At 43.9% G+C, this 15,264-nt stretch overlaps 1 protein-coding gene across 5 annotated transcripts in view; it reads right to left on the bottom strand.

The window, feature by feature from the left end:
- SLC8A3 (solute carrier family 8 member A3) overlaps positions 1-15,264 on the bottom strand; it is a 164,576-nt gene that overhangs the window by 46,395 nt on the left and 102,917 nt on the right. The gene's annotated exons all lie outside the window — the stretch shown is intronic.

The raw sequence follows: 15,264 nt of genomic DNA, 5'->3' as shown, positions 1-15,264 counted from the left end.
CTTCTCTCTCCTTCCTCTGCTGTTTCCACTGCTGTACTGTACAAATGTCACACTGTACTGTATTCTCCTTAGGGCAGGAATAGTGAATACTCTCATGGAGGATGTGAACAGGAAGGGACTTATGGGTGGCTTCAATACAGTCATATCGACCACAACAGTTAGTTTTTAACTGATTTTATCTCTATGGTATTTGTTATGCCTACTGTATACTACCTAGAGACAACTATAAATTAAGCAGACTAGAAAATGTAATAATAATAATAATAATAATAATAATAATAATAATAATAATAATATTGTTAACATTTACCAGCATTTACCCACTGTCCTGTTAAATAATTATTTACTCAAGTCTGGCTACTGATTTAAATTCCTTCTTCCTGTTCACACTTGCTGGGACATGAGCCATTCCTTTGCCAAAGCTGCCCATGCCCTATATCATCATCATCATCATCATCAGAAAGGGTTATAACTTATAGTGCTAGAGTACACACATTTCATGCAATGCTCCTGGGTTTAATCTCTGGCATCTCCAGCTGGGGCTGGAACAGATTCCTTTCTGAAACCCTAGAGAGCCTCTGCTAGTCACTCTAGACTAGGCCTCCTCAACCTGGTGTCTTCCAGATGTTGTTGGATCACAACTCCCATCATCCCTGACTACTGCCCTGGTCATGGGAGTTGTAGTCCAACAACGTCTGGAGGCCACCAGGTTGGGAAGTGTGCTGTAGACAACACTGTGCTGGATGGACCGGTCTTCTGGCTTAAAAGAAAGCACCCTCCTAGGTTTAATATTTACCTTGTTATCCCTTTCCTCCCTCGCCTTGTCTTGCAGCTACCTCTCTGCAAAAGTTTAGACATAAGGTCCTGGAGCAGACACCTGCCTATGCTGTAAAGCACAATGAATAGCGATGGCACTAAATAAATATTAATAACAAGGACACAGTAGCGGTAATTAGGACAAGGACATCAGTGTATAATGTACAGGCAGATCCCCAAATAAATATTCCTAAGCAAATACTGTGCAACCACTGTGTAAATGACAACTGTAAACCCCAGACATCCGTTTACTCATGTCACATATGAAACTTAATAAAAGCTAATGTGTGACTTAATATAAAGGTAACTTCCTTTCTTGCACTCAGTGTTATTTCTACTGCAGAGCCACTGAAGAGGGTGTGACTCTGATTCATAACATAGGTGGATAGCTGTCAACTTTCCCCTTTTCTTGCGAGGAATCCTATTCGGAATAAGGGAATTTCCCTTTAAAAAAGGGAAACATTGACAACTTTGGAGTGGAAGACTCCTGGGAGCCCAAAGTATATAGGGAATTAAGTACCATAGACACATTATTTAAGGACGTTAAGCGAAGTACTTCATTTGGGCTAACTTCTGTTACAGTCAGTAAGTGGACCTCTCATTTTCTCCAAGTATGCTATCTTGATTTGCCATTTATGAAAATCCAGAGGGGGCACAGGAGCGAAAGCATCAGAGCATTCTTTTGCATTCACTTTGCACTCATGCCAGTGATTAATTGACAAAGGAGGCCAAACGGGATCAGAGGCTCTTGATGTAACTACATATGCAATTTAACAGATGGCAATTAGCAAATTAAGTAACAAGGAGAATATTGCACAAAGAGTCTCCGTTTCAACTTATTTTGCCCCCTCGTTTTCCTTCCCTTCCACCCTGCCTTTCTAAATTCAGAGGCTGTTTTGTTTTTCATTTTTAGCCCGGTGAAATCTTTATTGCTGTTAGACTTTATTTCAGTTTCCGTTTAAAAAGAGAACTCCTGTTTAGCCTTTTTGGAATATATTACTGTATTTTACGGGATGTGAAATCCTGTGCTTATCCCAGGAACAAAGACTCCTTAGCGTGCTCAGTCCATGTTTCCACACACTGATCATCCTCTCCTCCTGGCATCAGGAGGACATTTTGCTTCCTGAGGTGCAGCAGAAAATGATGCCAACCCCTCTCCAAAGTCCAGGCACATAATAATCAAGGCCAGTGAAGTTATTTTGGCAACTGCGACAGGAAATCCCCAGTCTCCTCTCCTGCTCTCTGGCAGTAAAAATACAAAAATGATAAATTAAGTAACTATCAATTTTCTGTTTTTTCATGACATCCCAAATCAGCTGCCTAAAGTGGTAACCTCAGTCATGTAGGGCCGGCCCTGCCTGAAACATTTGAAAGATAGAACAGAGTACATGAAATATCTAATTTTTAATTTAAATTACATGAAAATACTGCTAATGAGTCAATTAAAAAACAATGTCACCCCTATCCTTCATGCAAGAAGTCATCATTTACCATTCTGGCCTCTATTTTGTCACATGCAGCACTCTTTCTGTTCTGCTGCAGTTCGCCTTCCACTAAAAACCACACTATTCATCTCACTGTATGCTATGGAAAAATTACATAACTTATATAATTAGTTATGTAAATTACACGTATCATGGTGTCATTGCATTGTTCATTTCAATGCAAAGGAAACACAACTGTGAATACCAATTTTGTATTCGCTGGATTATTTTCCGTTCTAGACATGTGACTAATGAGCAAACATTGGTAATTTCCACTATTTTTGTATGTGTGCAGTAGGTTAGGCTGAGAAAGCTGACTGTAGCAGATGTTGCTGGACTACGGTTTCCATCTTCCCTGGCAACTGGCTCTATTGGCTGGGCCTGATGGGAGTTGGAACCCAGCAAAATCCAGAGGGCTGCAGATTCCCTACCACTGGTCTACGGTGACTGGGTTTGCTCCATGACTCAATCCAGCTTCCTTTAATTCACTCTGGCAATGATGACGACAACTACACATCACTCAGGCTGTGCTCGGACATAACAGAAATCACATGTGTCAGAAACACTTGACATAACAGGCACAGCAAGTGAAATTGTGGGCCGCATTCTGGGAACAAGTTTGTCCCTCAATCCCAGGTATCCACAGTCTCTCACACTAGCTCACAAAGGATCAAGGGCCCCCGTCCCTACGGCAAAGAGCAGTCCCAGCAGCCTCCAGCAGGCCTTCTTGTGCCTCAGTTTGGAGAATGGAAGCAGCAGCAGGAGTTTCTCCTGTTTTTTCTTCCCTTCCCCAAAATGCACCAGAAGCAAGAGGGAACATCATAACATTTTCTCAAGTCTTCTGTATTGGCAAGAGTATAAAAGGGAGAGGTTGGGGATTGATCCCTGGTTTTTTTGTACATGCAAAACCCAAAAGTCGGGCCCCCAAGGAGTATATATCCTAGTTTTTGACAATGGGAAGATAACAGGGCAAGAGGAAGGAGTGGAGGGGAGTGAAAGACACAGGTAGCAGGTGGTGTAAGCACTGCAAAATCTTAAACTGAATAAATTTAAGAAAGGTAGTAGACTTCTTGGCAATATCCGTCATGTATTTTAATTTTTTGCTCTAATTCTGCTCCACCTACTTTAAGAACAAAATCTTGTGTCAAACCCCATCATGGATTTATAGCCTGATGAAATAATCAACGGTCTTTGGTTCTCTTGAAAAACATGGGCTCTTGAGGCGTAGTAGGGATCCTTTTGAAATCTAGAAGTAGGACTGAAAGGTTTTTGGATGCCTTCCTGCACAAGTGCTGAAAAGGAAGGCAAATGAGCTCAGGGTCCCCAGACCACTCCCTATCTCCTCTCCACTGAATGTACTGCCCTGCCCTGCCATGAGGTGTCCAGAACTTCAAACTGCCTCCCTTGGTTTAAGGCTTTTAGCTGAAGGAAGGGAGATCTGGAAGCTATATATAGAGACTCTCTTTTTTTTGGTTATCCTTCAGCAGCAGAATGTTGTTGCTATGGAGATGGTGGCAAAGATGGGATTGTTCAAAGAAGTCAGAAAGAAGGTTCTGTGAGAGGATCTCTGTGCAACACGGAACAGTTGTCAGCTTTGAAGGCTTAAGCATCCTTTGTGTCACAGAACCCATATCTATCTGTCTATCTATCAAAGCACTGATGGGTTGTGAGATGAGGTTGGCAGCAGGAAACGATGCCTGCTGATTAAAGTGTGACACCCCATCCCTCTTCCTGGTGGCTGCTCAATGGATCCAGACACTTTCTACAAGTGGGTCCACCTCACATGTCTCTCCTGCTCCCCTGTGCCTTCCTCTCTCTTACTTGGGGACCTTTACCCTTTCCGTGCCAGCCTTCCTGGCGTCCTCATCCTTCCTTATGTCATTCACTGAATTCTCTCCCAAAAGGTTCTGTTATTGCACTGTCACAGAATGAAACACAGAAATGCAATTATGCCAAAATATATTAACTATTACATGCTTCCATGCTAAAAAGAAGAAGCTGCTGTGTACTAAGTTCCAAGGTTGTCTTATGCCGATGCAGTTTGGCACTGCAAGTTCATGATGGAAGATATGCTGCACTATATTGCCTAAAGCGCAACACAAATTTGGAGATCAACTATCGGACCAAAGAGAAGGACCAGGCGGACCAGGACTGTGGAGACCCTGATTCAAATTACTATTCGGCCATGAATTTCACTGGGGAACCTTGGGTTTTTCACTCAGTCTAACTCACCTCACAGGGTTGTTGGGAGTGAATGGAAGGTGGGATGGCAAAAGGGCACCTTACAAAAATGTAAAATACAACACTAAAACAGTTTCAAAGCTTACCATTAAAAAAACACAATCATTAAAAATAGGGTAAATCCTGAAAACATACATCTCAGGTATCAAAGGCCAAGGTAAAGAGCATTCACCAAAAACTGTATAATGAAGGTGTCAGGCATATGTCTGTGTAGAGGAAGTTCCACAACTCACAGAGAATGCATTCTCCTCGAACTTCTGAGGTGGCAGAAGGGCCCCCACACACAGCTCTTAGCACCCAAGAGATTTGTAGGAAAGGAAACAGCTTTTCAGATATTTAGGGCGTGGGTTGCTTTGGGCTGTAAGGCAAGGGTCTGGATCCAAACTGGCAACCAATAAAACAGGAGTAATGGGATTTCAGTGGAAGCCCAGTCAGTAATCTGGCTGCTGCTTCATTTCGGACCAATTAAAGTTTCCAAGTCATCTTCAGAGGCAGCCCCATGTAGAGCGCATTGCAATAATCCAGTCTGGAAAGTACCAGAGCATGGAAGACAGTGGCCCAGTCATTTGTATCCAAAAGGAGTCATAACAGGTTAACCAGTTGGAGCTGGAGAAAGGCACTCCTAACCACCGAGGCAACCTCTGCCTCCAGTGACACTGTTGAACCCCAGAGTACCACCAAGCTGCAGACTTGCTCACTCCAAGGGAGTTGCAACCGTATCCAGGACAAGTTGTTTCTCAACCTCCCATATGTGAGAACTTGGGATATCTAACACTTCTGTCCTTTCAGGATTCACCCACAATTTACTGGCCCACACCAGCTCATCACTGCTTCCAAGCGCTGGTCTAACTCTCCTCTCCCAGTTCAGATAGGGCAGAGGGATGGAGCTGAGTGGGGTAGGTGAGTGGGTTCTTACGTCCACTTTATAAAGGCACATCATAGATTAGTTTCCCCGGAAACACTTGAATCTATGTCCCTGTATCAACAGCTAATATCAAAACTAATTGGCTTGACATCTCAGGCTGTGTAGTGCGTTTTTGATCAGCTCACTGTTAAAATGGCATCATGGGGTGGTGTGTTTGTTATATCCCAATGATTCCAGATCAATTTTTTTCTCAGTTTGCAAACAAAGAGATAGTGTTTATTAGAGCCCAGAGATATTGGTTTAGAGTCAAGCTGTTCCCCTTCCCCACCTTTTCTCTCACAGCAACACAAGTAATAAACACATTGCAGAATAAACGGGGCCCGTGGCGACAACACTGAAGCCCAAGCGAAGGCGAATGTGCCACACAGGGACAACAAAGGGTGGAACTGGGTTTGAAAACATTTATGGCTGTTGACAGTGGGCGTTCTGTCAAAGAGCTGCATGTGATGCTGGCAAACCTTTTAAAAACGATGTTCTAATTTGGGAGCACATTTGATCTGGAATCACCAGGAACTGATTCATGCATAAAATGCAACTGTTCAAAGGCTGGTTCATACAACAAGCCAGTGTTACTTGCTAAATGGCTCCAGCAATTTTTTCCATCCTACCCCAAATGTTTTTAAATGTTTTTAAATATGTTTTAATCTGTGGTGTTTTAAATTTTGGTTTTTGGTTTGTTTTTGCTCTGTTGGAGGGTAGGATAAATATTCAGTTGGGGCTGGGGATTAGTTTTAGTATAAATGTAATTTTTTTAATAATTGGTTTCTACTGTCTTATTGGTTTATTGTATAGTTTGTATTCTGTTCTGAAGGGGAGAGGGTCAGGGCTGCCTGGGAGTGGGCCCTAGCCAACAGAATGACTGGGGAATGTTCCACAGTGGGGGGATGCACCGGGACACCTGATCTCAGTGATCATGGGTAGGAGAAGGAGTTATGCTAGGACCAGACCATGTCATTACTGAAGAGGCACGTTTACTCGTTGTCGGAAGACTATCCCTGCCTCCGGATCTGGTCTTGACCGGATGGATACTGGAATCAGCAAGGGATACCCACATGACCTGAAGGTGCTGCTGTGCAATGCAGGTCAATGATTCACAAGACTGCTGCCATCTATGACGCGATCATGGATGGAGGACTTGACCTGGCATGTGTAACAGAGACTTGGTTGAACAAGGCAGATGGGCCTGTTCTTGCCCGCTGCTTGTCCACCAAGTTTTTCTTAAGCACAGCAACCCAGGTCGTATGTGTGGGGAGAGAAGGGGTTGTAGTGATTTTTAGGAAGTCATTAGCTTGCACCAGGCATCCTATTGGGAAGACCCAGTTTTCTGAGTGCATGTTCTGGAAGCTGGGCAATAGGGGCAGTACAGGATTCCTTTTGGTGTACCGACGTCCCCGCTGCACCAAGAATTCCCTGCCCGAGCTGCTTCAGGTTGTGGCAGATGTTCTCCTGGAGACACCTAGTTTGGTTGTCCTAGGGGATTTTAACATCCATGCTGACACAACCTTACAAGGGGTAGCTTGGGACTTCATAGAAAGCATGGTCTCCATGGGGCTGTCCCTGAATAAGTTTGGCCCAACTCATAGCCACGGAAATCCCTTAGATCTGGTGTTTACCTCTACGGATGTGGGTGATTTGACACTAAGGAAAAGTGAAACAAAAGAAGTGTCATGATCGGATCACTTCCTGCTGCAACTAGACTTCTCCACAACTCTTCCCCACTGCAGGGAGGTAGAACTGATTCGGATGGTCCGCCCTCGCCACTTAATGGATCCAGATGGTTTCCAAAGAGCGGTAGAGGATGTTTTATCCCGTGTTGATGGCCTCTCAGCTGATTCCCTGGTGGCCCACTGGAATGCAGAGTTAACCAGGGCTATCAACTGTCTGGCTCCGAAGTGCCCTCTCTGATTGCATGGAGACAACCCTGTGGTTTTCTCCAGAGCTGAGGGCGATGAAACATTCACTGAGACAGCTAGAGCGCCAGTGGTGGAAAACATATTCTGAACTGAGCAGACATGGGTTAGAGCTCAACCTAGTGGTGATAGCAACAGCAAAGTGGACCTTCTTCACCGCCTCTATTGCATCTGTAGAAAATAGCAGCAGGAGACTTTCAGATGGTTTGCAATCTAACAGAACCACCTTCACCATCAGGGCCTGGTGAGGACCCCAAGATCTCCTGGAATGATTTTGCAAAGTTGTTTGCAGATAAAGTCGCTTAGATTTGGAAAGAAGTAGACTCCACCATGGTAGTAGACTGAGACCCTACCTGCCCACAGACTGTGTCCCCAGAGTGGTGTTTGCTCTGGTTATCTCCCGCTTGGACTACTGCAATGTGCTCTAAGTGGGGCTTCCTGTGAAGGTGACTTGGAAACTACAACTAATCCAGAATGTGGCAACTAGACTGGTGACTGTGAGTGGCCACCAAAACCATATAACACCAGTCCTGAAAGACCTATATTGGCTCCCCGTACATTTCCGAGTACAATTCAAAGTGTTGGTGCTGACCTTTAAAGACCTAAATGACCTCGGCCCAGTATACCTGAAGGAGCGTCTCCACCCTTAATGTTCAGCCCAGATACTGAGTTCCAGCTCTGAGGGCCTTCTGGATGTTCCATCACTGCAAGAAGTAAAGCTACAGGGAACCAGGCAGAGGGCCTTCTCAGTAGTGGTGTGCGCCCTGTGGAATGCCCTCCCATCAGATGTCAGGGAAACAAATAACAATCTGACTTTTAGAAGATATTTGAAGGCAGCCCTGTACTGGGAAATTTTTACTGTCTGATGTTTTACAATTTTTTATGTGCTGTAAGCTGCCCAGAGTGGCTGGGTAAACCCAGACAGATGGGCAGGGTATAAATAAAATAGTTGTTGTTGTTGTTGTGTGCACAGTCATTAGATGAAGTGCACGTAAAACGTTTGATGCATGAAGCAGCTTCCATGTGCTTGCACAACTGTTGGTTTTGGACTCACTCATCAGCCCTTAGCTCCACATAGCCACAGTGGCACAATCCATGGAATTGCTCAACATCAAAATAGGCTTGGATTATTTAATTTATTTATTAAAAGATATATATGTAGTTAACAGAGTATAAGGACAGTTTACAAGATATGATTATCCCATACTGTAGATAGGAGGGCTGAGAGATGGAGGATTGCCAAAGATTTTGAGGTGAAGTGGGAGCATTCCAGTGCATAGCTCATGTTCTTAACCACTCGGTTCCATAGTTTCATTACCCAGTTTTTTGGGGGAGTTAGAAAACTATTTTTGCTGCTAGAACTCGATTGTGGAACTAAGTTCACCATTTTCACATTGCCAAAAATGGGAACGCACAGATTTCCATAAAATTTTATCATCCAATTTATATGCATAGATGCAAATGAGGACATAATTACTATGATTTATATAGAAATTGAATACAACTCACCACATGGGAGAAGACTGACCAGGCGACCTGTGTGCCAGCTCAGTTGACTGACGAGGTATTAAATGCTGAGGGGGAACTTCATCTCCCTTTTATTTACCTTCATCTTGAAACTATTTGAAGGAGCCTTTCAAACAGAGGACTCCTTCAAATAGAGGGCCCGTCCTCTGTAAAGGAGGCCACCCCACTTAATGAAAAATGATGAAGGCAGGGTGCCTTTCCTTCATCATCACAGAGCCACAGTCATCCTACACTTCAGGATTTTGAGGAAGGACTTCCATGACAGAACTCTCTGCAGGCAGGCACACAAGGCCTGGGAGCTTTCATTTTAGAAATTAAGCACTGGAGATAGAAATGGGTCAACTGTCTGGCCTCGGCAACTTGTGAAGGATTGAGTCATTCCAACACACGGGCATGCTCTCTTTCCGTTCTTTTCCTTCTGCAAAAGGGTGGCGAAGAAGGGAAAAGCTCTCTCCTTCAGGAAGCACATGTGTTGCTGCGTCCCCTCCAAAAGGCAAGACATGCCAATTCTTCCAGCCCTGTCTCAAGACCTCTGAGATTTCGGCCTGCGTCAGGGGCTGGCAGCCATCAATCACCTTTCCTAGATTAAGTGACGCCTACTGCCTGGTTCAGCTCATGAAAAGGAAAAAGAAAGTCGCCTTACTGGCTGATATGTGACAGGAGCAGCTGAGGGTCTACTGTCTGCAGAAGTTACCTCAGGAGCCCAAGTGAGCAAAGTTAGCCAAGTGGGCCGCACAGAGCCACTGCTTCTCACTGGAACCGCCCTCCTTGCTTCCCCCAGTTCTCTCATTATGTAACTGCCACGGGCTAAAAATACAACTTGCAGCCGTGATGCAGCCCAAGCTGAGCAAGATGCAAATTTAATGAGGCTACCATGGAAACAAGCTTCACTTAGCCAGGGAAGGGGGAGGCTGGGTTTGTTTGTGGGGAGCCTGGCAGGGATGCTCCTTGGCCAGAGCAGAAGTTGCAGGAAACCAGCCCAATTAAAAATAATATATAATATAACATAAAGTCTGCCTTATTATGAAAGATCAGAGTATTCTGGTGAAGTCCAGCCAGGTTTTGGGGGGGCGGGAAGGAAAAGTGAATGTTGGTCTCTTTATTTTTAGCATGAGGATAAATATTTACAAGTTGATCTTAAATTAAATATAAGCACACACCATGAATGATGAATTGGGGGAGTTTCCACCGAGGTAGCTAGATTAAAAATATACCTTCTACAAAGAACAGTATCTTGTCAGATTTTATGTGCCAGCCAGCACCATGTTCTGAAGTAAGCTACACTTCTAACAGTGGGGGAACTTTCTGCCAAGCCTCCATTGCCCTCCCCCAAAAAGGAAGGAAGGTCTATAGGTTACTGCTGTTAACATGGGCTGGATTTCTCCATTGCCTTGCCAAACTGAAGTGTCTACTGGTTGTTTCATAGCACTCTTGACAGGAGCCATCTGAGCAATCTGCCATCTTTAAAACCAGATACCTGTGAGGATTCTGAATAGTCTCTAGCCAAAGTCAATCCCAAGAAGGACCTCAGTGGAGAACTCGTTTCGCAGTCTTGACTTGCAGCCTCAGCTTTCAAAGCTCTCCGTTCCCCTCAGCCAACTCCACAAATAATCTTGAGGCCTTGTCCCCATCATGAAGTCTGAGGTTAACTTACATTGCACTTGATCCTAGCCCATACCTGGCATGTCCTGATGGAGGACATGGTCTCATGACCTACCAGCATGCTCTCCCAGACAACTACTACTGTTCTCACAAACAATATAGCATAAAGGGGGAGGTGAAGGGGACATGGGAAATGGCTTTCAACCAAGTCAGCCATTTCCCCATCTAGCACAGTATTGCCAACACTTCCAGAGTTTTAGACTCCTGTCTTTGCAAGTCCTACCTGGAGATGTTGGGGATTGAACTTGTAACACATGTGTTCTACTTTTGAGCTATGGAGCCATCCTTGTGGCCAGCTGAAGATGAAGAAGAGCGCATGAGAACAGGCCTTTTCAGTAGTGGCTCCCCACTTATGGAGGCCCACCTCCCCATGGAAGCCCAACTTGGCACCACAACTAAGCTAGTTTCTGACACCAGGCAAAACATTTATTTTCAGCCAAGCTTTATGTCTTAAATTTTGATAGTTTTTGATATTCTGGCCTCCTTAAGTAGGGGGATATGTTAGATCACATTTTAAGTATATGAATGTTTTTAGCTTTTATTTAGTTTAGATCTGTACAGTTGTACCTCGGGTTACAAACATTTTGGGTTACAGACTCCGCTAACCTGGAAGTAGTGCCTCGGGCTAAGAACTACCTCAGGATGAGAACAGAAAACACACAACGGTGGCGCAGTAGCAGCGGGAAGCTGCATTAACTAAAGTGGTACCTCAGGTTAAGAACGCTTTCAGGTTAAGAATGGACCCCTGGAAATTAAGTTCGAAACCAGAGGTACTACTGTATTGGTTTTGATTTTTGTATTATATTGTAAGTTGCTTTGAGTTTACTTTTCAAAAAAAGTGACTAATAAGTGCAAACAACTACAATAACAACACACAGCACATATCTGATATGACAGGAGAGAAAACACCCCTACATTTTACTTTGGGGCTCCTCAATTCTGAGCTTCCACCCCCCAGAACTTTTAATAAGGTCCCTCACTCGACTGATCAGCCATGACAGCTTGGCTTTATCGCATGGTACATATGCACACACTGCTGACAAGGTAGTCCCTGAGGACAGTGACTGGTGATTATTCACCATCCTCATGGGATCATCTTTTCAGAATTCAGAAAGATTGGATTCCACTTAGTTCCCACTCCTATTCAGTATAGTCATATGAGACAGCTAAATGAGCTTGGGATCAGTTTGATGCACATGTCAGCAGAGCCTTCCACAGTTTATGGGAATCATTTCACTCCCAGAAAACTTTGATTTCTAACATAAAATGCTACCCAAACTTTGCCATCACACAATATACCCACACCAAATATTAAACCACAAAGTACAAAATAGCCTCAAATAACCCCCCCAACCACAAATATATTGTCCATGTATATTTTTCCCTCTTGCAAAATATACCACAGAATATATGTGAAGATGAAGCTAGATTATAACCAAACCTACACCTGTCCTTCTCCTCATGGGATATTTACTACAGCTACTCAGCAGTCACCCATAGCCTGTTTATGCATTGGTCAATTTCATGGATGTCACAACAATTTTGCAATTTTCATGCTGTCTGTGAAATCTTGATTTACACAGTGGCTAACATTACAGTCGCTTTTGCACAGGTTTCCACAGGGTCAATTCAGATGTTTGTTTGCTGTGAAGAAGAGAAAGCACAGCTTCCTAGCTCCTCTATTGTAAATACAGCATTTGCCTTTTCTGTTCCTGAGAGATTGTACAATCATAGAATCATCTAATCCAACTCCCTGCACTGCAGGAATCTCAACTATACCATAAATGGCAGATGGTCGTCCAACATCTGTTTAAAAACCTCCAAGGAAGGAGTGTCCACCACTACTCGTGTGAGTCTCTTCCACTGTTGAACAGCTCTTACTGTCAGAAAGTTACCGTATTTTTTGGTCTATAAGACTCACTTTTTCCCTCCTAAAAAGTAAGGGGAAATGTGTGTGCATCTTATGGAGCGAATGCAGGCTTCACAGCTATCACAGAAAGCAGGACAGCAAGAGGGATTGCTGCTTTCACTGCGCAGCAATCCCTCTTGCTGTTCTGGCTTCTGAGATTCAGAATATTTTTATTCTTGTTTTCCTCCTCCAAAAACTAGGTGCGTCTTGTGGTCTGGTGCGTCTTACAGAGCGAAAAATACGGTATTTCTGATGTTTAATTGGAAACTCCATTCTTGTAACTCAAATCCATTGGTTCGAGTCCTATCCTCTGCAGGAAGAGAAAACAAGCTTGCTCCATCTTCCATGTACAGCCCTTTAGACATTTGAAGAAGGCTATCATATCTCCTCTCAGTCTCCTGGTTAAACATACCCAACTCCTGCAACTGTTCTTCCTAATGCTTGGTTCCCAGGCCCTTAAACAACTTGGCTGCCCTCCTCTGCACATGTTCCAACTTGTCTTTCTTAAATCATGGTGCCCATAACTAAACACAATACTCCAGGTGTGGTCTGACCAAGGCGGAATAGAGTGGCACTATATACTATACAGTGGTACCTTGGCTTACGAACTTAATCCATTCCGGAAGTCCGTTCTTAAACCAAAGCGTTCTTAAACCAAGGTGTGCTTTCCCATAGCAGCGGGGGACTCAATTTACAAATGGAACACACTCAACAGGAAGAGAAACATATTCTTATTCCAAAGCAAAGTTCACACACCAAACACCTACTTCCGGGTTTGAGGTTCTTAATCCAAGTTGTTCATAAACTAAGCTGTTCTTAAACCAAGGTACCTCTGTATTTCTGTTGATGCAGCCTAGAATAGCATTAGCTTTGCATCACACTGTTGACTCATGTTAAGCTTGTGGTCCACTAAGACCCCTAGTTCCTTTACACCTATACTACTGGGAAACCAGGTGTCATCATCCCCCATCCTATATTTGTGCAGCTGGCTCTTCCTGCCCAAGTGCAGAACCGTGCATTTGTCCCTACTGAAATAGTTTGGGCCCAGTTTTCAATCTGTTAAGGTCATATTGAAACCTGATTCTGTCTTCAGGGGCATTTGCTGCCCTTTCCAGTTTGGGTCACCTGCAAATATGATGAGCCTCCCCTCAATTCTTTCATCCAAGTTGTTTATAAAGACGTTGAACTACAACGGACCCAGGACAGAACCCTGTGGCAGTCCACTTGTCAGGTTTTTCCCCAGGATAACAATGAACCATTTGTGAGCACTCTTTATGTTCTCATCAGTCAACCAGCTACAAATCCACCTAATAGTTACCTCTCCAACCCACATTTTACCAGCTTATCCACAAGAATATCACAAGGGACTTTGTCAAAAGCTTTACTGAAATCAAGATACATTGCGTCCACAACATTCCCCTGATCCACCAAGCCAGAAACTCTATCAAAAAAAGAAATGAGATTTGTCTGGCATGACCTGTTTTTGAGAAACCCATGCTGGGTCTTAGTAATCACAGCATCCTTTTCTAAGTGCTCACAGACCAACTGCTATCTGTTACTGGACCTTTCCTGGTATCAATGTCAAGCTCAGCAGTTGGTAGTTACCTGGGTCTTCTTTCCCCCCCTTTTTGATGATGGGAACAGCCTTGGCCCACTTCCACTATGCAGGGACCTCATCTGTTGTCCAAGAATTCTCAAAGATTATAGAAAGAGGACCTGAAATTACACCTGTAAGCTCCTTTAGTACTCTTGGGTGTAGTTCATCAGGCCCATGAGATTTGAATTCATTTAAAGCAGCTAGGTGTTCTCTTACCACCTGTTTTCCTATATTGGACTGCAGCTCCCTCCTTGCATTGTGTATTCTGTTATCACCAGGTTGGGCACTGCTTACCTTCTGGGTGAAGACAGAAGCAAAGTAGGTGTTGAGCAGTTCTGCCTTCTCTGTCACCCAATAGCACTTCTCCACACAAACCATTTGTTTGTTCAAGTTTATGGAGAGAAGGCAAGATTCAGGTTCACGATGAGAAGGCAAACTTGAGCAACTCCCAAGCTGGGGGCGACTGAAAGTCTATATTTCCTGAAGCACAGCCATGATTGTCTGAGGCTGTAGAAACAATGAAGGGCCTCATGGCATGTTAAAGACTAACACATTTATTCTGGCACAAACTTTTGTGGATTATAGTCCATTGCACTAGATCAGTTAAGTGTTACCCCACATTGTAGTTCCAGGGGTGAGGTGGAGCATACACAGGGGACCACAAAGGCAGGCAATGTGTGTTTATTTTTTCTGCATAGCAACAGAAAAGCATTCAAAATTATCATCACATATAGTCTAGCCACCCTGCTGTTCCCACTCTGAATGGACCTGTGGCTAAATCCAGCAGAGAACTCAGTATATTTCTGAGTAAGTCAAGTCACAAGCATTGTCTCTAAAGTAGTGGTGCAGTTAGATAATTTCAGAGTCTGGATTTAATAGTCTCAGAACTACTACACACACACCCCACGCTTTGTATGGTAATGTATATTACTCTAAGCACCTTTCTTCCCAACCCCACTGTCCTATTCACACACACATACAGACACAACTCCCACTGTGTCCAGTGGAGTTTATTCCAAGGTAAACACAACTCTAATTATGCACAAGAAACCTCTAAGCTTTGCAGACAAAAATATATGGGGAATGAGAGACCAGATAGAAATAAGGCACACAAAGCAAGGAAGGTGGGTTTCTCCCTCGCATTCCATCCCATGCTTTGCAACTGCTGCACCGCTAGAGCAGAAAGCAACCCT

The sequence above is a fragment of the Podarcis melisellensis genome (assembly GCF_964234715.1).
Source record: "Podarcis melisellensis genome assembly, chromosome: 1".
NCBI classification, from domain to species: domain Eukaryota; kingdom Metazoa; phylum Chordata; class Lepidosauria; order Squamata; family Lacertidae; genus Podarcis; species Podarcis melisellensis.
Note: the sequence above shows the minus strand (reverse complement) of the source record. Positions and strands in the feature narration are given on the sequence as shown.